Source organism: Prosopis cineraria, unplaced genomic scaffold (assembly GCF_029017545.1).
Source record: "Prosopis cineraria cultivar Desert tree isolate PC_DT_omini unplaced genomic scaffold, ASM2901754v1 PC9, whole genome shotgun sequence".
Classification (NCBI taxonomy): domain Eukaryota; kingdom Viridiplantae; phylum Streptophyta; class Magnoliopsida; order Fabales; family Fabaceae; genus Prosopis; species Prosopis cineraria.
The window spans coordinates 3253404-3273056 of NW_026555340.1; positions in this window are offsets into that span (position 1 = coordinate 3253404).

Below are 19653 nucleotides of genomic sequence, written 5' to 3' on the forward strand. Positions count from 1 at the left end.
GCTTGAAAATGGGTTGGCAACCTTCATTCACTTGTGGCAAGTTTTGGCAAGGTCCCTGGAAGCTCCTGGTAAGTGTTGGAATGTCAAGTAATCCTTCAATAATTGTTAGCTTCCATAACTTGTCTTGTGGCAAGTGGTGGCACCCTAAGGCAAGACTATGAAAAGTGTTGGCAAGGCTTAAAAATAGGTTGGCAACCTTCATATTGCTTGTGGTATGTTTTACTAAGGTCCCTGAAAGCTCCTGGTAAGTGTTCGAATCCCAAGTAGTCTTTTGGTAATTCTTTTCTGCCACAAGGTGTCTTGGGACAACTTGTGGCACGCTAAGACAAGAACTTCACAAGCATTGGCAAGGCTTGAATATGGGTTGGCAACTCTCATATAGCTTGTAGCATATTTTGGAAAGGTCCCTTGAAGCTCCTTGTAAGTATTGGAATCTCAAGCAATCTTTTGGTAAGTTTGAGCATCTACAGGGTGTCTTGTGGCAAGTGGTGGCACCCTAGGGCAAGACCATGGCGAGTGTTGGCAGGGCTTGAAAATGGTTTAGCAACCTTCATATTGCTTTTGGAAAGTTTTTGCAAGGTCCCTAGAATCTCCTAGTAAGTGTTAGAATCTCAACCAATCTTTTGGTATGTCTTAGCTTCCCAAAGCTGTCTTATGGCAAGTGGTGGCACCCTAGGGCAAGACCGTGGCAAGCATTGGCAAGGCTTGAAAATGAATTGGCAACCTTCATATTACTTGTGGCAAGTTTGGGCAAGGTCCCTAGAAGCTCCTGGTAAGTATTTGAATCTCAACCAATCTTTTAGTAAATCTTAGCTTCCACAAGCTGTCTTGTGGCAAGTGGTGGCACCATAAGGCAAGACCGTGGCAAGCATTGGCAAGGCTTGAAAATGGATTGGCAACCTTCATATCACTTTGTGACAAGTTTTGGCAAGGTCCCTAGAATCTCTTGGCAGGTGTTGGAATCTCAAGATATCTTTTGGTAACTGTTAGCTTCCACAAGCACACTTATGGCAAGTGGTAGCACCCTAGAAGTGGAACTTCGCAAGCATTTGCTAGGCTTGAAAATGGGATCGCAACCTTTATATCACTTGTGGCATGTTTTGGTAAGGTCCTTGGAGGCTACCAGCAAGTGTTGGAATCTCAAGCATTCTTTTATTAATTCTTAGCATCCACAACTGTCTTGTGGCATGCGGTAGCACCTTAGGACAAGAACTTCAAAAGCATTGGCAAGGCTTGAAAATGCTTTGGTAACATTCATATCACTTTATGGCAAGTTTTGGCAAGGTCCCTGGAAGCTCCTGGTAAGTATTGGAATCTCAAGCTATCTTTTGGTAAGTCTTAGCTTCCACAAGCTGTCTTATGGCAAGTAGTGGTACCCTACAGCAAGACCGTGGCAAGCTTTGAAAATGGGTTGGCCACCTTTATATCGCTTGTGGCAAGTTGGAATGGTCTATCGAAGCTCCTAGTAAGAGTTGGAATCCCAAGCAATCTTTTGCTAAGTGAGAGCATCCACAAGCTGTCTTATGGCAAGTTGGGGCCACCCTAGGGAAGACCATGGCAAGTGTTGGTAAGGCTTGAAGGTGGCTTGAAAACCTTCATAATGCTTGTGACAAGTATTGGGAAGATCCCTGGAAGCTCCTGGTAAGAGTTGAAATCTTAATCAATCTTTTGGTAAGTGCGAGCATCCATAAGCTGCCTTGTGGCAAGTGGTTGGACCCTACGGCAAGACTGTGGCAAGCGTTGGTAAGGCTAGAAAATGGGTTTGGCGACCTTCACATCGCTTGTGGCAAGTTCTGGCATGGTCTATGAAAGCTCTTGGTAAGAGTTGGAATCTCAAGCAATCTTTTCATACGTGTGACCATCAACAAGCTGTCTTATGTCAAGTGCGGCTACCCTAGGGCAAGACCGTGGCAATTATTGAAAACACTTGAAAATGTATTGGCAACTTTCATATAACTTGTGGCAACTTTTTAGAAAGGTCCTTGGAAGCTCCTGGACAGTATTGGAATCTCAAGCAATCTTTTAGTAAGTGTGAGCATCCACAAGCTGTTCTTGGCAAGTAGTGGCACCCTGCAACAAGACCGTGGCTAGCATTTGAAAGGCTTAAAATGGGTTGGTGACCATTAATAATGCTTGTGCCAAATGTTGGCAAGGTCTGTAGAAGCTCCTAGCAAGAGTTGGAAAATCAAGCAATCTTTTACTAAGTGTGAGCATTCACAAGCTGTGTTATGGCGAGTGGTGGCACCCTACGGCAAGACCATTGCAAGCTTTGGTAAGGCTTGAAAATGGGTTCACGAACTTCATATCACTTATGGCAAATTTTAACATGGTTTATCAAAGCTCTTGGTAAGTGTTAGAATCTCAAGCAATCTTTTGGGAAGTGTTAGCATCCACAAGTTGTCTTGTGGGAAGAGGGGCTACCCTAGGCAAGACCATGGTGAGCGTTGGCAAGGGTTGAAAATGGGTTAGAAACATTCGTATCACTTGTGGTAAGTTTTGGCAAGGTCCTTGGAAGCTCTTAGTAAGTGTTAGGATGTCAAGCAATCTTTTGGTCAGTATTAGCTTCTACAAGCTGTCTTGTGGCCAGTGGTGGCACCTTAGGGCAAGAACTTGACATGCATTGGCAAGAGTTGAAAATGGGTTGGCAACCTTCATATGACTTTTAGCAAGGTCTGTGGAAACTCCTAATAAGTGTTAGAATCTCAAGCAATCTTTTGGTAAGTCTTAGCTTGGCAAGTGGTGGCACCCTAGGGCAAGACCGTGGCACGAATAGGCAAGGCTTGAAAATTAGTTAGCAACCTTCATATTCACTAGTGGCATGTTTTGGCAAGGTCCCTAGAAGCTCCTGGTAAATGTTGGAATCTCAAGCAATCTTTTGTAAGTATAAGCATCCACAAGCTGTCTTGTGGCAAGTGGTGGCACCGTAGGGCAAGAACTTAACAAGCATTAGTGAGGCTTGAAAATAGGTTGGAGTGTTAGAATGTCAAGCAATCTTTTGGTAAGTCTTGGCTTCTACAAGCTATCTTGTGACAAGTGGTCGCACCCTAAGGGAAGAACTTCACAAGCATTGGTAAGGCTTGAAAATGGGTTGGCAACCTTCATATCACTTATGGAAAGTGTTGGAAAGGTTTCTGGAAGCTTCAGGTAAGTGTTGGACTCTCAAGAAATCTTTTGGTGAGTGTGAGCATCCATAAGCTGCCTCGTGGCAATTGGTAGCACCCTAGGGCAAGAACTTCACAAGCATTGGTAAGGGTTGAAAATAGGTTGGCAAGCTTCATATCGCTTGTGGCAAGTGTTGGCAAGGTCCTTGGAGCCTCCTTATAAGTGTTGGAATATTAAGCAATCTTTCTGTAAGTGTTGGATTCCACAGGTTGTCTTGTAGCAAGTGGTGGCACCTTAGGGAAAGGCCATGGCACGCATTAGCAAGGTTTGAAAATTCATTGCAACCTTCATATCGCTTGTGGCAAGTTTTGGCAAGGTCCCTAGAAGCTCCTGGTAAGTGTTGGAATCTCAAGCAATCTTTTACTAAGTGTGAGCATCTACAAGTTAGCTTGTGGCAAGTTATGGTGCCTTAGGGCAAGACCATGGCAAGCATTGGCAAGGCTTGAAAATGGGTTGGAACCTTCATGATGCATGTGATAAGTGTTGGCAAGGTCCTTGGAAGCTCCTGGTAAGTGTTGGAATCTAAAGCAATCTTTTAGTAAGTATGATCCACAAGCTATCTTATGACAGGTGGACACCCTAGGGCAGGACCGTAGCAAGCATTGGCAAGGCTTAAAAATGGGCTGGCAACCTTCATGATGCATGTGATAAGTATAACAAGGTCCCTAGAAGCTTCTCATAAGTGTTGGAATCTCAAGCAATCTTTTAGTAAGTCTTAGCTTCCATAAGCTATCTTGTGGCAAGGGGTGGCACCTTAGGGAAATGCTATGGCAAGCATCGGCAAGGCTTGAAAAATAGGTTGGCAACCTTCATATTGCTTGTGGCAAGTGTTGGCAAAGTCCCTGGAAGCTCCAGGTAAGTGTTGGAGTCTCAATCAATCTTTTGGTAAGTGTGAGCATCCACAAGCTGCCTCATGGCAAGTGGTAGCACCCTAGGGCAAGAACTTCGCAAGCATGGCAAGGGTTGAAAATAGGTTGGCAAGCTCATATTACTTGTGGCAAGTGTTGGCAACATCCCTGGAAGCTCCTTATAAGTGTTAGAATCTCAAGCAATCTTTTAGTAAGTGTTGGATTCCACAGGCTGTCTTAGGACAAGTGTGGCACCCAAAGGCAAGAACTTGACAAGCGTTGGAAAGGCTAAAAAATGGTTTTGGCAACCTTGATATCACTTGAGGCAAGTTTTGGCAAGGTCCTTGGAAGCTCCTGGTAAGCGTTGGAATCTCAAGCAATCTTTTGCTAAGTGTGAGCATCTACAAACTATCTCAGGGCAAGTGGTGGCACTGTAGGCCAAGAAGTTTGTAAGCATTGGCAAGGCTTGAAAATGGGTTGGCAACTTTTATATCGCTTGCATTGAGTGTTGGGATGGTCCCTAGAAGCTCCTTGTAAGTGTTGGAAATGTCAAGCAATCTTTCGGTATGTGTTAGCTTCTACAAGCTGTCTTATGGCAAGTGGTGGCGCCCTAAGGCAAGGCCATGGCAAGCATTGGTAAGGTTTGAAAATGCATTGGTAACTCTCATATTCTTGTGGCAAGGTTTGACAAGGTCCTTAGAAGCTCCTAGTAAGAGTTGGAATCTCAAGAAATCTTTTTGTAAGTGTGAGCATCCACAAGCTATCTTGTGAAAAGTGGTGGCTCCCTATGGCAAGACTGTGGCAAATGTTGGCAAGGGTTGAAAATGGGTTGGAAACCTTCATATTGCTTGTGGTAGCTTTTGGCAAGGTCTCTGGAAGCTCCTAGTGAGAGTTAGAATCTCAAGCAATCTTTTGGTCAGGCTTAGCTTCTACAAGCTATCTTGTACAAGGGGTGGCACCTTTGGGCATGACTTTGATAAGCGTTGGCAAGGATTGAAAATGGGTTGGCAACCTTCATATCACTTGTGGCAAGTTTTGGCAAGGTCCCAAGAAGCTCCTGGTAAGTGTTGGAATCTCAAGCAACCTTTATGTCAGTCTTAGCTTCCACAAGCTATCTTGTGACAAGGGGTGGCACCCTAGGGCAAAAACTTAACAAGCGTTAGCAAGGCTTGAAAATGGGTTAGCAACCTTCATATCACTTGTGGCAAGTTTTGGCAAAGTCCGTGGGAGCTCCTTGTAATTGGTTGAATCTCAAGCAATCTTTTGTGGTAAGTTTGAGCATCCACAAGCTGTCTTGTGGCAAGTAGTGCCACCCTAAGGCAAGAACGTTCACAAGGATTGGCAAGGCTTGAAAATAGGTTGGCAACCTTCATATTTGCTTATGCAAGTGTTGGCAAGGTCCCTAGAAGCTTCCTTATAAGTGTTGGAATCTAAAGGAATCTTTTGGTAAGTCTTAGCTTCCACAAGCTGTCTTGTGGTAAGTGGTGACACCCTAGGGCAATAACTTTGCAAGTGTTGGCAAGGCTTGAAAATTGGTTGGTAACATTCATGTCGCTTGTGGCAAGTGTTGGCAAGGTCCTTGGAAGCTCCTGGTAGGTGTTTGGAATCTCAAGCAATATTTTGGTAAGTGTTAGTATCCACAAGATGTCCTGTGGCAGTAGTAGCACCCTACGGTAAGACTGTGGCAAGCATTGGCAAGGGTTGAAAATAGATTGACAACCTTCATATTACTTGTGGAAAGCTTTGGCAAGGTTCCTAGATGCTCCTTGTAAGAGTTGGAATCTCCAACAATCTTTTAGTCAGTCTTAGCTTCCACAAGCTGTCTTGTGGTAAATGGTAGCACCCTAGGGCAAGAACTTGACAAGTATTGGCAAGGCTTGAAAATGGGTTGGCAACCTTCATATTGCTTGTGGCAAGTTTTGGCAAAGTCCTTAGAAGCTTTTTGTAAGTATTAGAATCTCAAGCAATCTTTTGGTATGTGTGAGCATCCACAAGCTGTCTTCTGGCAAGTTGTGGCGCCTAGGGCGAACTGTTGGAATTGTGCCTTAAGGGGGGAAACTGTGTTATCATTATACATGCCTATTCTTATTTAATGAATTTTTCTTTTGTTATCGTAACAATTGCATGTTCGTTCAGTCCATATCAAGATAGGGTCTTTAAAATTTTAATCTCCCGTTACGCCTCCCTATCCAACAGTGATAGTAGAGCCAGGTCAAATTTTCATTTAAGTTGGGTTTTGGTTAATTACTTTCTTAAATTTTCATGTGATGAACTTCTTTAGATGAACATTGCTTTAAGATTTTTGAAAATTATATGTGATATTCTTAAAATCTATATATGTTTTTCATGTGATGTTCTTGAAACATATGTATCTATAAACTCGTTTTATATATATTTAAATTTATATAAATTTAAATAAATTAACATGATTAATATTTAGCTATATGATGTGTGTTTCTCAATATGACTAATGTTCGTCTATATGATGTGCATTCTGAATGTCATTTTTATTCATTCACATTCTCATATGGTTTAGACTGGATTATCAATATGATTGATGAATCCAAAGTACCTAAGGCAGCAACTCATTCAAAGAGAATAAATTTTTTGAAAGCTCTAAGGGGCACTAACTAGCTAGCGGGCCTGCCGTGGCTAACTCTGCGTAGCGCAAACTAATTCACAATTTATAGCCTTTCATTAGATATGATTTTTTTTGTTTTGTTTTCTTTGCCTTGAAGTTGTTTGGGTATGGTGACACATATGGCTCTAGTTTTATAAGGGTTATAATTTTAAATACGGCTTGTATGTCATGCCTCTCTCTATAAACTTTGAATGTATATTCTCTTTTCATCTCAATCCCCCCATATGAATAAATGAGGTTCTTGATGTAATTTATCTTCTTAGAAAGGTCCACTCATTGGCTTGGGATGGACATAAGTTAGGTGAGCCATGTTATGTCATGTTTAATTATGCTTTTGATTAGATCATAATATGCATGATTTTGTATGAGATACAACCGCTTTTACTTTACACATTTATTAAATTAATAAATCAAACCCTCTAATGAAAATCTTAAGTTATAATGCCATCAATGAATGAATGCTTGTCAAAATATAGATCACTCAAATGTAGGATCCACCAAAGTGGATACATTTGGATTATCTTGGTGAGACAAGCGTGGAAAGATTCATTATTGTTTGGCTTAATTGAGATTATCAAAACAGTTTTGGATCTTAAGGCATTAGATGGGATTAAACATGCCGGATCATATGATGATTGAATTTCATTAAGATCTAAGAGTTACATATGATGTAATTGGTAAATGAGTTACCTACCTAAATAACTTAATTTTAAGCGTCCTTCTAAAGCAGACTTAAATTTAAGTGAAATATAGATCTTAGCCCACTTATCAAATTTGAGGGTAGTTAGTTTAGTAGGAGATATAAAATTAACTTTGTGTATTTTATTGTAGAATCATGTCGATTAGTGACACTGCTACACTGTCATTGTAACCAATCCTTGAGAAGGACAAACTTAATGGGACGAACTTTCTTGACTAGTTTAGGAACTTGAGAATTGTTCTCAAGCAAGAAAGAAAGGCTTATGTCCTAGATGAACCCACCTTGGGGAGCCTACAGCCAACATTCCAAGAGCTCAAAGGGATACTTACATAAAGCACACCAATGACTCATTGGATGTAGGATGCCTAATGCTAGCTACCATGGTTCCAGAACTTCAAAGAGATTTGGAACACATGGAGGCTCATGAGATGATTGTACATCTTAAGGAATGTTCCAGCAACAAGCAAGGCAAGAGAGGTATGAGAACACAAAGGCCTTGCACTCCTGTAAGATGGCTGAGGCTGCATCAATTAGCACTCATGTTTTAAAGATGAAGAGCTATATTGGTCACCTTAAGAGGCTCAGATTTCCCTTAAGCCAAAAGTTGGCTACAGATTTGATCTTGAACTCACTCCTAGAAAGTTATGACCAATTTGTTATGAACTATAACATGAATGACATAGAGAAATCCATTTTTGAATTGCATGAGATGCTTAAAATGTTAAGTAAAACATTAAGAAAAAGCACTGTTTTGATGGCTCAGAAAGGAAAGGGTACGAAAAAGAAAGGCAAAAGCAAGGGCAAGGGCAAGGGAAAGGGTAAAGGCTTAGATGGTAAGACCAAAGAGTCGAACAAGCCCAAAACCAAGCCTCCAGCCCAGAAGGCAAAGCCTTCAAATTAAGGAATTTGCTTTTTTTACAATGAATCGGGTTATTGAAGAGCAACTATAAGCTCTACCTGGAAGATCTAAAAAAGAAGAGGATAGCGGGGCTATCCTTCAGGTATTTATGTTATAAACATTCACCTTTCTACTTCTTCTACATGGGTATTAGATACTGCATGTGGTTCTCACATTTGTACAAATGTGCAGGGTCTCAGAGACATTAGAAAGTTGATAAAAGGCGAAGTAGACCTAAGGGTTGGAAATAGAGCAAAAATTGCTGCATTAGCCATAGGTACTTATGAATTACTTTTTCCCAGTAGGCTTTTGTTAGTTTTGAACAATTGCTATTGTGTTCCTGCTTTGAATAGCAACATGGTTTCTCTTTCTTATTTGGATAAGGAAGGTTTTACTTCCATTACTGGGAATGGTAAATATTCTATTTATCGAAATGACATTTTTTATGCTAATGGTGATTTGCATTTTGGTCATTATCTTTTAAATCTGGAACATCCTAGTAATGAAAACGTATATAACGTAACTATGAAAAGGATCAAATCTAATAATTTGAATCCAACCTACCTATGGTATTATCATCTCGGCCATATAAGAGAAACGCATTTCTAAGCTCTATCAAAATGGACTTCTCAACTCATTTGATTTTGAATCTTATACAACTTATGAATCTTGTTTATTAGGAAAGATGATGAAACCACCTTTACTGGCCATTGTAAGAGGACTAATGACTTACTGGCACACACACATACAGAAGTATGTCCCAATGAGCACAGTTGCCAGAGGGGTTAGCTGTGCTTCATTACTTTTATTAATGACTATAGTAGATATGGATATATCTACCTAATGAAACATAAATCTGAATCTTTTGAAATGATCAAAATATTCTAAAATGAAGTACAAACCAACTTGGCAAGACTATTAAAACTCTTTGATCTAATCGAGGAGGTGAATATTTGAGCCAAGAATTTATTAATCATCTCAGGAGTTGTGGGATAGTCTCACAATTAACTCCTCCAGCACACACCACAATGGAATGGTGTTTTTTGAGCGAAAAAAGCAAATACTATTAGATATGGTTCGATCCATGATGAGTCAAGTAAATCTTCCACCATCCTTTTAGGGCTATGCACTAGAAACAGCTACGTTTACACTAAACCATATTCCATCTAAAGCAATTGAGAAGACACTATATGAGATATGAACTGGGAAGAATCCTAGGTTGTCTTTTCTTAAGGATGGTGTTTGTAATTCAAAATAGTATCTTTCTAGAAAAAGAATTTATCTCTAAAAGAACCATTAGGAGCAAGATACATCTTGAAGAAATTCAAGAACTACAAAATAGCATAGAGTCACAGATGAAAAACTGAGAAGACTCACAAGAAGTAAATGAGCCTACTCAAATACCACAAGGCCCACGAAGTTCTAATAGGACACGGCATCATCCTCAGAGATTTGGATTTTTGATTAATGAATGTTGTGATGTGTTGGTCATTGAACACAATAAATCGACCACCTACCAAGAAGCCATAGTGGGACCAAATTCTAAGAAATGGCTAAATTTCATAAAGTCTGAACTGTAATCCATGTACGATATAAGGTAGGGACCTTAATCAATCCAGCTGAAGGAATAAAAACCATTAGGTGCAAGTGAGTTTTTAAGGAAAAAACTAACATGGATGGCAAAGTAAATGTCTTCAAGGCACGATTAGTTGCAAAAAGGATTCACCTAAACTCATGGTGTAAACTATGATGAAACCTTTTCACCAGTCGCAATGGCCAAATCAATCAAAATTCTCCTTGCCATTGAAGCATATTATGACTATGAAATATGGTAGATGGATATTAAAACGTCATCATTCCTTAATGGATGTCTACTTAAGGAAGTGTACATGACACAACCTGAAGGTTTTGTACATCCAGAGGACTCTAAAAAGGTATGTAAGCTTCAAAGATCCATTTATGGATTGAAGCAAGTATCTCAGAGCTGGAATCAATGTTTTGATGAAGTAATCAAAGAGTTTAGATTTATACAAAACATTGATGAACCTTATGTTTATAAAAGGGTTAATAGCAGCATAGTTATATTTCTAGTGCTGTATATAGATGATATCCTACTCATTGAGAATGACATTCCTACCTTGCAGAATGTCAGGTCTTGGTTAGGAAAATCTTTCTCTATAAAAGACTTAGGTGAAGCCACTTACATCCTTGGGATTAAGATCTATAAAGATAGATCCAAAAGGCTAATAGGCTTAAGTCAAAGCACATACATAAATAAGATACTGAATAGGTTTAGCATACAGGATTCATAGGGGTTTCATCCTCATGTCTCATGGCATTCATCTTAGCAAAGACTAGTGTCCTAGTACCACAAAATCAATGAGATCACATGAGTAAGGTTCCATAGGCCTTGGCAATTGGATCTATCATGTATGCCATGCTATGTAATCGATTAGATGTTTCAATTGCCTTAAGTATGACTAGCAGATACTAAGCAGATTCAGGAGAGGATCATTGGACTACTGTCAAGAATATCCTAAAGTACTTAAGAAGGACTAAGGATTTATTCTTGGTATATGGCAGATTGGATGATGAGTTAGTTGTAACAAGTTACACTGATGCAAGCTTCCAAACTGACTAGGATGACCTTCAATTGCAATTAGAATATGTGTTCACCTTAAATGGTGGGGCAGTAAGCTGGAAGAGCTTAAAGCTGATTCTGAAATAAAATCTGAGTATATAGCAGCATCAGATGCAGCTAAGGAAGCCATTTGGATCAAGAAGTTCATTACTGAACTAGGATTAGTGCCTAGCATCTCAGATCTAATAAACTTATTTTGTGACAGTAGCGGTGCAATTGCACAGAGTAAGGAGCCAAGGTCACACCAAAAGACCAAGCATATACTTAGGCGTTTTCACCTTATTAGAGAGATCAATGATAGAGGTGATATGAAAATATGCAAAGTAGCAAGAGAAGACAATGTTACTGATCCTCTTACAAAGCCTCTTGCACAGGTGAAGCATGAGCGTCCTCTTACAAAGCCTCTTGCACAGGTGAAGCATGAGCGTCATGTCAAGATAATGGGAATTAGACAAATTAATAATTGTATCTAGTACAAGTAGGAGGATGTTGGAAATTATGCTCTAGGGCCAATTATTATACTATGCATATTGTTATTTAATGAATTTCTCTTTTTTTATTAAAACAATTAAATGTTCAATATGATAATTATATCCCTGGGCAAACTATAGTAATTATCCTAAATGTTCCTTGTCAATCATCTTTGAGGGATCAAATGAAACAAGACTAGTATGATTTTGATTAATTATAGAGATATAAATTAAAGTCATAGGCACTTGAAAGAATACAAGATGTTAGACTGACCTGCTATGAGAAAGCTATATGGTACAAGTCTAAGCTTATCTTATATGTAACTATATCACTAAGCCCTTTGACCTGAGATCAATATGGATTCCTATATGATGACCACTGAACTTTGACCTAGTCAAAGTCACCTTTGACCGAGTGATCATAAAGGCTATGATTGAGTTTAGTGATATTCATACAAAGAAAATGAGTGGTCAAGATGGAATTTGTCCTTCACATTAAGTGAGAGATATTACTAGGCCCCTCGATAAGTAAGACTAAGAAAATGTATGGCCATACTACAATGAAAAGGGTTTTTCCATTGCTAGTATCAGTCTACTCAGACATCGAGAAAAAGTAACAGTCAGGTAAAAGAGAATGACAATTCCATGTCTTATGCTTGACCGAAATATCGCGTGATAAAAGGGATGTGATATGGTTACATGATAGGTTACATTGGATCATTGATTCCCATGTAAATTGGGTAGATGCAATGTCTTGCTAGAGGCCACTTGTGACTTGTGGGCTAATAGCATAATTAGCCTACTACCAATTTCATATGGGCCTGCAGGATCGCACACAAGAATAGCCTAACTCGAGCTATAACATCCAAGTTCGTTGAATTGTGGAAAATTTAATGATTCTCAGACCAAATATCATTCTAATTAGAAAGAATTTTTAGCAATCATAAAAGTTGTATAAAAGTTTAAATTATTTATTGTTAATACTAGATTTATTATAAAGACTAGTAATACTCAAGTAAAGCATTGGTTGAATAAAGGAATGAAAACAACTCAATTAATTAAATGGCAATCTGATATGTCTTATTATGATTATGAAATTGAATATGTTAAAGGCAAAATAATCTTGTTGTTGATTATCTGTCCAGATGGAGCCAAATAGAAAAGAGACAAGTATGATGACAATAGTAATGGTGGTGGTTCACCAACAAGACTAATAATGATCCCACTAGACCAAGTAATTATGAAGGTAAATATTCTAGAGATGTATGAGCCTTCTTACTCGACAACTAAATTCAAGTGTTCAATCATTATCTAAAACAGTAGCTCATCTCAGAGATGAGGTGAATGAATTGACAAGTAAAGTGGAGGCCTTAGAGAAATCTAAGGAACCATTATCCCAATCTCCTGAAAGACAAGTAAAATAAGTAATTGAGTCATCTACTCAAACTCCTGATTCATTATTCTAGCCTCATAGTCCAACTAAATCTGACCCATAATTCCTTTCATTGAAATGACTAAAGCCTAATAGTGACAAGAACACCTCAAAATAGTGTGTCTACTTCTACCTCTTCTAAGAGAAGAAGTCCAAGCCCAGTAACTTCAACATCTTTTAAAACATTAGATCAATATAATTATTTCAAACTCCTCATCAATAAGACCAACCATTTCCTTCTTCCTAACACCTAATAATGTTAAATATGTTTCTCATTATTCCTTCAACAAAGTCATTATTTATCCAATGACTAATCCTAAACTTGTAAAGCCCATTTCAGTTATGGCTTTACCCACTCAATATATCATTCTAATGATATGTCTGAAATATCAAACTTCTAGAATCTATCAAAGAAGCTGCCAAACATTATTTTGGAATAATAACCCAGTACCGAGTCTTTATTAGGTGTTATCCAACAATAGCTGAAATAACTCCTGACAAATATTATCCTCTAATTAATCTGATTAAGTCTGGGACAACAAGAAGACCATTTGAGTATGATCAGGAAGAAAAAGAAGATATTATGAATGACAAAGACCTCAGATATAAAATCTCCACTATCAGAGGACAAGAAGTACATACAATTTTTAAGGAACTCATTAGGACAACTACGGCAGGAGAAGAACAGTAGACATACTTTACTGGCCCAACAACATGTATTTTCTCAGTAGGAAGAATAGTAGAAATTCAAGAAGCTTCAATAATTGATACCAAAGACTAATAAAAAATTTGATGGATAAGGATAAAGGAACAAAGAAGAAAATATATCAAGTATTATCAGAATATGCTATCCATAAATGTAAATATTGTGATGAGAAAAGAGAAGCTGACAAAGACTATGAAAACCCTTCTATCAGCATGAATATTCTAAATTAACCTGCCAACAAGTAAATACTGGATTAACCCGCTAACAAGTAAAGAAGGAGATGGAAGAAGACTAGTTGATAAGACAAAAAGTGGTGGAAGACAAAGTCAAAAAGCCTAAAAGCTAAAAAGTAGTCTAAAGCTATATTGTCTCCTTGTCTCCTTACTTTTTCATTTTGTCAAAAGTAATTTTATTTTCTTATAGTAATTAAGGTTACTTTTTATCAAAAGTTAACCATAGTCATGTAACTAGACAGAAGAATATGAAGAACAATTTTTTACTAAATAAGAAACCTTTATACAATAATCAAGTTATAAATTCAATAAAATGATAAATATTGCAAAAGAAATCAAAACAATTGAACAAAGATTATTAGAAATTATAGTGATAATCCTTTAGTTTATTGAGAAAAATCTAAACCTTTAACAAAAATAGAATTAAGAGACTATAGCAAAGAAATAAATTGCAAACCTTATCCATGGATAGAAAATGATAAAAAGGAATTTATAATGCATATTAATGAAATGAAACAATATAATTTAATAAGAAAAAGTAGATCTGAATATTCATCACCTGCTATGATAGTAGTAAAACATAGTAAAGAAAAAAGAGAAAATCAAGATTAGTTATAAATTATAAAAAATTAAATGAATTAACAATAGGAAATAGATATCCTATCCCAAAAATAGATTTATTGTTTAATTAATAAGAGGAAAAAACATACTCAAAAAATTTGACTGTAAATCAGGATTCTTTCAAATAAAATTAGAAGAAGAAAGTAAAAAATAATACTATTTTAGCACATCAGAAGGATTGTATGAATGGAATTTATTAACCTATGAGATTTTATAATAGCCCTATTATATTTCAAGAGTATGTGCCAAACTTATTATTACCAATAAAGATTTTGTTGTAATATATATAGATGATATATTAATATTTTCAAAAGATAAAGAAGAACATGAAAATACTTAGAGAAATTTATAGATCTTATAGAAGAAAAAGAATTAAACATATCACCTAAGAAAGTTGAATTAAGAAAAGAAAGAATAGGATTTTTAGAGCAGTACATAACCGATAATGGAATAGAATTACAAGAACATATTAGTAAGAAAATATAGAATTTGATGAAATAAAAATAAAAAAAAGAACTTCAATCTTTTTAGGATTAGTAAATCAGGCCAAAAATTATATTCCAAACTTATCAAAATTAACAACAAATATAAGTAAATTAGCTGGCGAAAAAACAGTATAGATATGGGATGGGGAAAAAGAAAAAATAGTAAATCAAATAAAAACCTTGCGTCAAAATTTACCTAAGTTAACTATCCCAGTAAATAATGATATAATATGGATAATATATGCAGATGCTAGTGAAAATTATTGGGAGTAGCTTTATAATCATAATAAAAAAAGAAAGAAAAAGTAATAACTAGATATACTAATGGAAAATTTAATGATTCTTATTCTTTTTATAATTTTATGTTCATTTGTAAATACTAGTCCTATCACAGCAGTTATACTTATTGTTCTTAATCCTGGTAATAATTTTATTCCTCCTAATTTATGATATATTATAAAGTTTTATTCATTTTCATTTTCATCTACTCTTGAAATAAAAAGTTAGTATTTACTGTAAATTCTAATTTTTGATATATTAAATTTTTAGTTAATATTCCTAAAATATTATCTTCAACACTACTTATTATTCTTCCATCAGTTATTAATAATTCACATAAATAAAAACAGCTGGCTATGTATTGCTACAGGGTTTGACCGATACTGATCCGGGTCATAGCCAAACATGAAAGGTTCTCAGTCCCCTTTAAAATTTAATGATTCTTATTCTTTTTATAAATTTTATGTTCATTTGTAAATACTAGTCCTATCACAGCAGTTATACTTATTGTTCTTAATCCTGGTAATAATTTTATTCCTCCTAATTTATGATATATTAATAAAGTTTTATTCATATTTTCATCTACTCTTGAAATACAAAAGTTAGTATTTACTGTAAATTCTAATTTTTGATATTAAATTTTTAGTTAATATTCCTAAAATATTATCTTCAACACTACTTATTATTCTTCCTCCATCAGTTATTAATAATTCACATAAATAAAACAGCTGGCTATGTATTGCTACAGGGTTTGACCGATACTGATCCGGGTCATAGCCAAACATGAAAGGTTCTCAGTCCCTTTTATACTAAGATTAATAAAGATAATAAGCCGGCAATCTCTAAAGCCTGGCTATAGACCTTTCACAGAACCACTTCCTTCAGATCAGCACAACACAAACCTTCCTTCATTTCCTACTGGAGGCGTAGCCATAGCAACACATAACTAGTAATTCCCCTTACAGGATCATTGCGGAAATCCAAAATTTTTGTTAAGCACCAGATAATAATCCCCCCCTAACCCCTGAAAAGAAATTACTCAGCCATACCTGTTAATCTTCAATACTTGCAAAGGAGGAAATAATTGAAACAAATACTTTTATTAATAGTGAGAAGGCAGGGTTACAAGGATGTAGGCAGAGAAGCTCTAAGGTTCTCATGTCTTGCCTCAGAGATTACATAGCTTTATATAGAGTTGGCATTCTAACCCTGGTTACATGATTATGGTTAACTTTTGATGGAAAAAAAACTAACCCTAATTACTACAAGAAAACAAAACTACTTTTGACAAAATGGAAAAGTAAGGAGATAAGGAGACAATATAGCTTTAGATTACTTTTTAGCTTTTAGGCTTTTTGACTTTGTCTTCTACCACTTTTTGTCTTGTCAACTAGTCTTCTTTCATCTCCTTCTTTACTTGCCGGCGGGTTAATCTAGAATTTACTTATCGGTAGGTTAATCCAGAATATTCATGTTGATAGAAGGGTCTTTATAGTCTTTGTCAGCTTCTCTTTTCTCATCACAATATTTACATTTATTGATAGCATATTCTGACAATACTTGACATATTTTCTTCTTTGTTCCTTCATCATTATCCATCAAATTATTTCTTAGTCTTTGGTACTACTTATTGAAGCTTCTTAAATTTCTCCTATTTCTTCCTATTGAGAAAATATATGTCGTTGGGCTAGTGAAGTATGTCTACTGTTCTTCTTCTGTTGTAGTTGTCCTATTGAATTCTTGAAAAATTATATGTACTTCTTATACTCTAATAATGGAGATCTTATATCTGAGGTCTTTGTCATTCATAATATTTTTTTTCTTCTTGATCATACTTAAATGGTCTTCTTATTGTCCCAAACTTAATTAGATTAATTGGATGATAAAATTTGTCAGGAGTTATTTCAGCTATTATTGAATAACACCTAATGAAGACTTGGTATTAGGTTATTATTCCAAAATAATGTTTGGTGACTTCTTTGGTAGATTCTGGAAGTTTTAATATTTCAGACATATCATTAGAAGGATATATTAAGTGGATAAGACCATAACTAAAATGGGTTTTACAAGTTCAGGATTAGTGTTTGGATAAATAATGACTTTGTGGAAGGAATAATGGGAAACATATTTAACATTATTGGTGTTAGGAAGAAGGAAATGGTTGGTCTTATTGATGAGAAGTTTGAAATAATTATATTGGTCTAATGTTTTAAAAGATGGTGAAGTTGCGGGGCTTGGTCTTCTTCTCCTAGAAGAGGTAGAAGTAGACACACTATTTTGAGGTGTTCTTATTACTATTTGGGCTTTAGACTTTTGGGCTTCTTTTACTATTTCAATGAAAGGAATTATTAGGTTGGATTTAGTTGGATTATGAGGCTGGAATAATGAATCAAGAGTTTTAGTAGATGACTCAATTACTTTTTTACTTGTCTTTTAGAGGATTGGGATAATGGTTCCTTAGATTTTTCTAAGGCCTCCACTTTACTTGTCAATTCATTCACCTTGTCTTTGAGATGAGTACTTTTTCAGATAATGATTGAATACTTGAATTTAGTTGTCAAGCAAGAAGGCTCATATTCATCTCTAGAATATTTACTTTCATAATTACTTAGTCTAGTGGGGTCATTATTGGTCCTGTTGGTGAACCACCACCACTACTATTTGTCATCATACTTGTCTCTCTTTTATTTGGCTCCATCTGGACAAATAATCAGAACTAGATTATTTTTTTCTTTAATATATTCAATTTCATAATCATAATAAGACATATTAGATTTTCATTTAATTAACATTTTATGACATAATTGAGTTATTTTTATTCCTTTATTCAACCAATGCTTTACTTGAGTATTATCAATCCTTATAATAAATCTAGTATTAATAATAAATAATTCACACTTTTATATAGCTTTTATTATTGCTAAAAATTCTTTCCAACTAGAATGATATTTAGTTTAAGAATAATTAAATTTTTCACTTGCATACCTGGTTATTATTTCTTCTTCTTTTTTATTAATGTGATGTAAAGCTGCTTCCTAATAATTTTCACTAGAATCTATATATATTATCCATATTACATCATTATTTACTGGGATAGTAATTTAGGTAAATTTTGACATAAGGTTTTTATCTGATTTACTATTTTTTCTTTTTCCTTATCCTATATCCATACTGTTTTTCTCTAGCTAATTTACTTATTTTTACTGTTAATTTTGATAAGTTTGGAATATAATTTCTGGCCTGATTTACTAATCCTAAAAATGATTAATGTTCTTTTTTATTTTTTATTTTATCAAATTTCAATATTTTCTTACTAATATGTTCTTGTAACTCTATTCCATTATTGGTTATGTATTGCCCTAAAAATTTTATTCTTTCTTTTCTTAATTCAACTTTCTTAGGTGATATGTTTAATCTTTTTTCTTCTGTAAGATTTATAAATTTCTCTAAGTGTTTTTCATGTTCTTCTTTATCTTCTAAAAATATTAATATATCATCTGTATATATTACAGCAAAATATTTTATTGATAATAATAATTTTGGCACATACTCTTGAAACATACTAGAGCTATTATGATATCCTATAGGTAATACATTCTATTCATACAATCCTTCTGATGTGCTAAAAGCAATATATTTTTTACTTTCTTCTTCTAATTTTATTTGAAAGAATCCTGATTTACAGTCAAATTTACTGAATATGTTTTTTTTCCTCTTATTAGATTAAACAATAAATCTATTTTTGGGATAAGATATCTATTTCTTATTGCTAATTCATTTAATTTTTTTATAATTTATAACTAATCTTGATTTTTCTCTTTTGTCTTCACTATGTTTTACTACTATCATGGCAGGTGACGAATATTTAGATCTACTTTCTCTTATTAAATCATATTATTTCATTTCATTAATATGTATTATAAATTCCTTTTTATCATTTTCTATCCATGGATAAGGTTTGCAATTTATTTCTTTGCTATAGTCTGTTAACTCTATTTTTACTAAAGGTTTAGATTTTTTCCAATGAACTAAAGGATTATCACTATAATTTTTTAATAATCTTTGTTCAATTGTTTTTATTTCTTTTGCAGTATTTAGCATTTTTATTGAATTTATAACTTCATTATTGTATAAAGGTTTTTTATTTGGTAGAAATTGTATTTCATATTCTTCTATTTTCTTTTAAAATTTTTCATCTCTTCTTCTATAAGGTTTAGTTACTCTTACTCCCCATGCTTGATGTTTACAAAGTGTTGTTTGTTAATATTATTGCTTTTTTAAACATATGTAACAGATAATATTGTTCAATAAAATTTATTCCTAATATTACATCACATGAATTATCATTATATTGATTTAATTTTCTAATTTTTAATTCATATTCTCCTATTTGTATCATAATATCTCTTGGTTCTAATTCTATACAATTAATTTCTTGTCCTACTCCTTGCATTCTCAATATTTTATTTTTTTTCATAATTCATCTGGTAATACATTTGCTTTTACTAGTGAGATATTTGCTCTTGTATCTATTAAG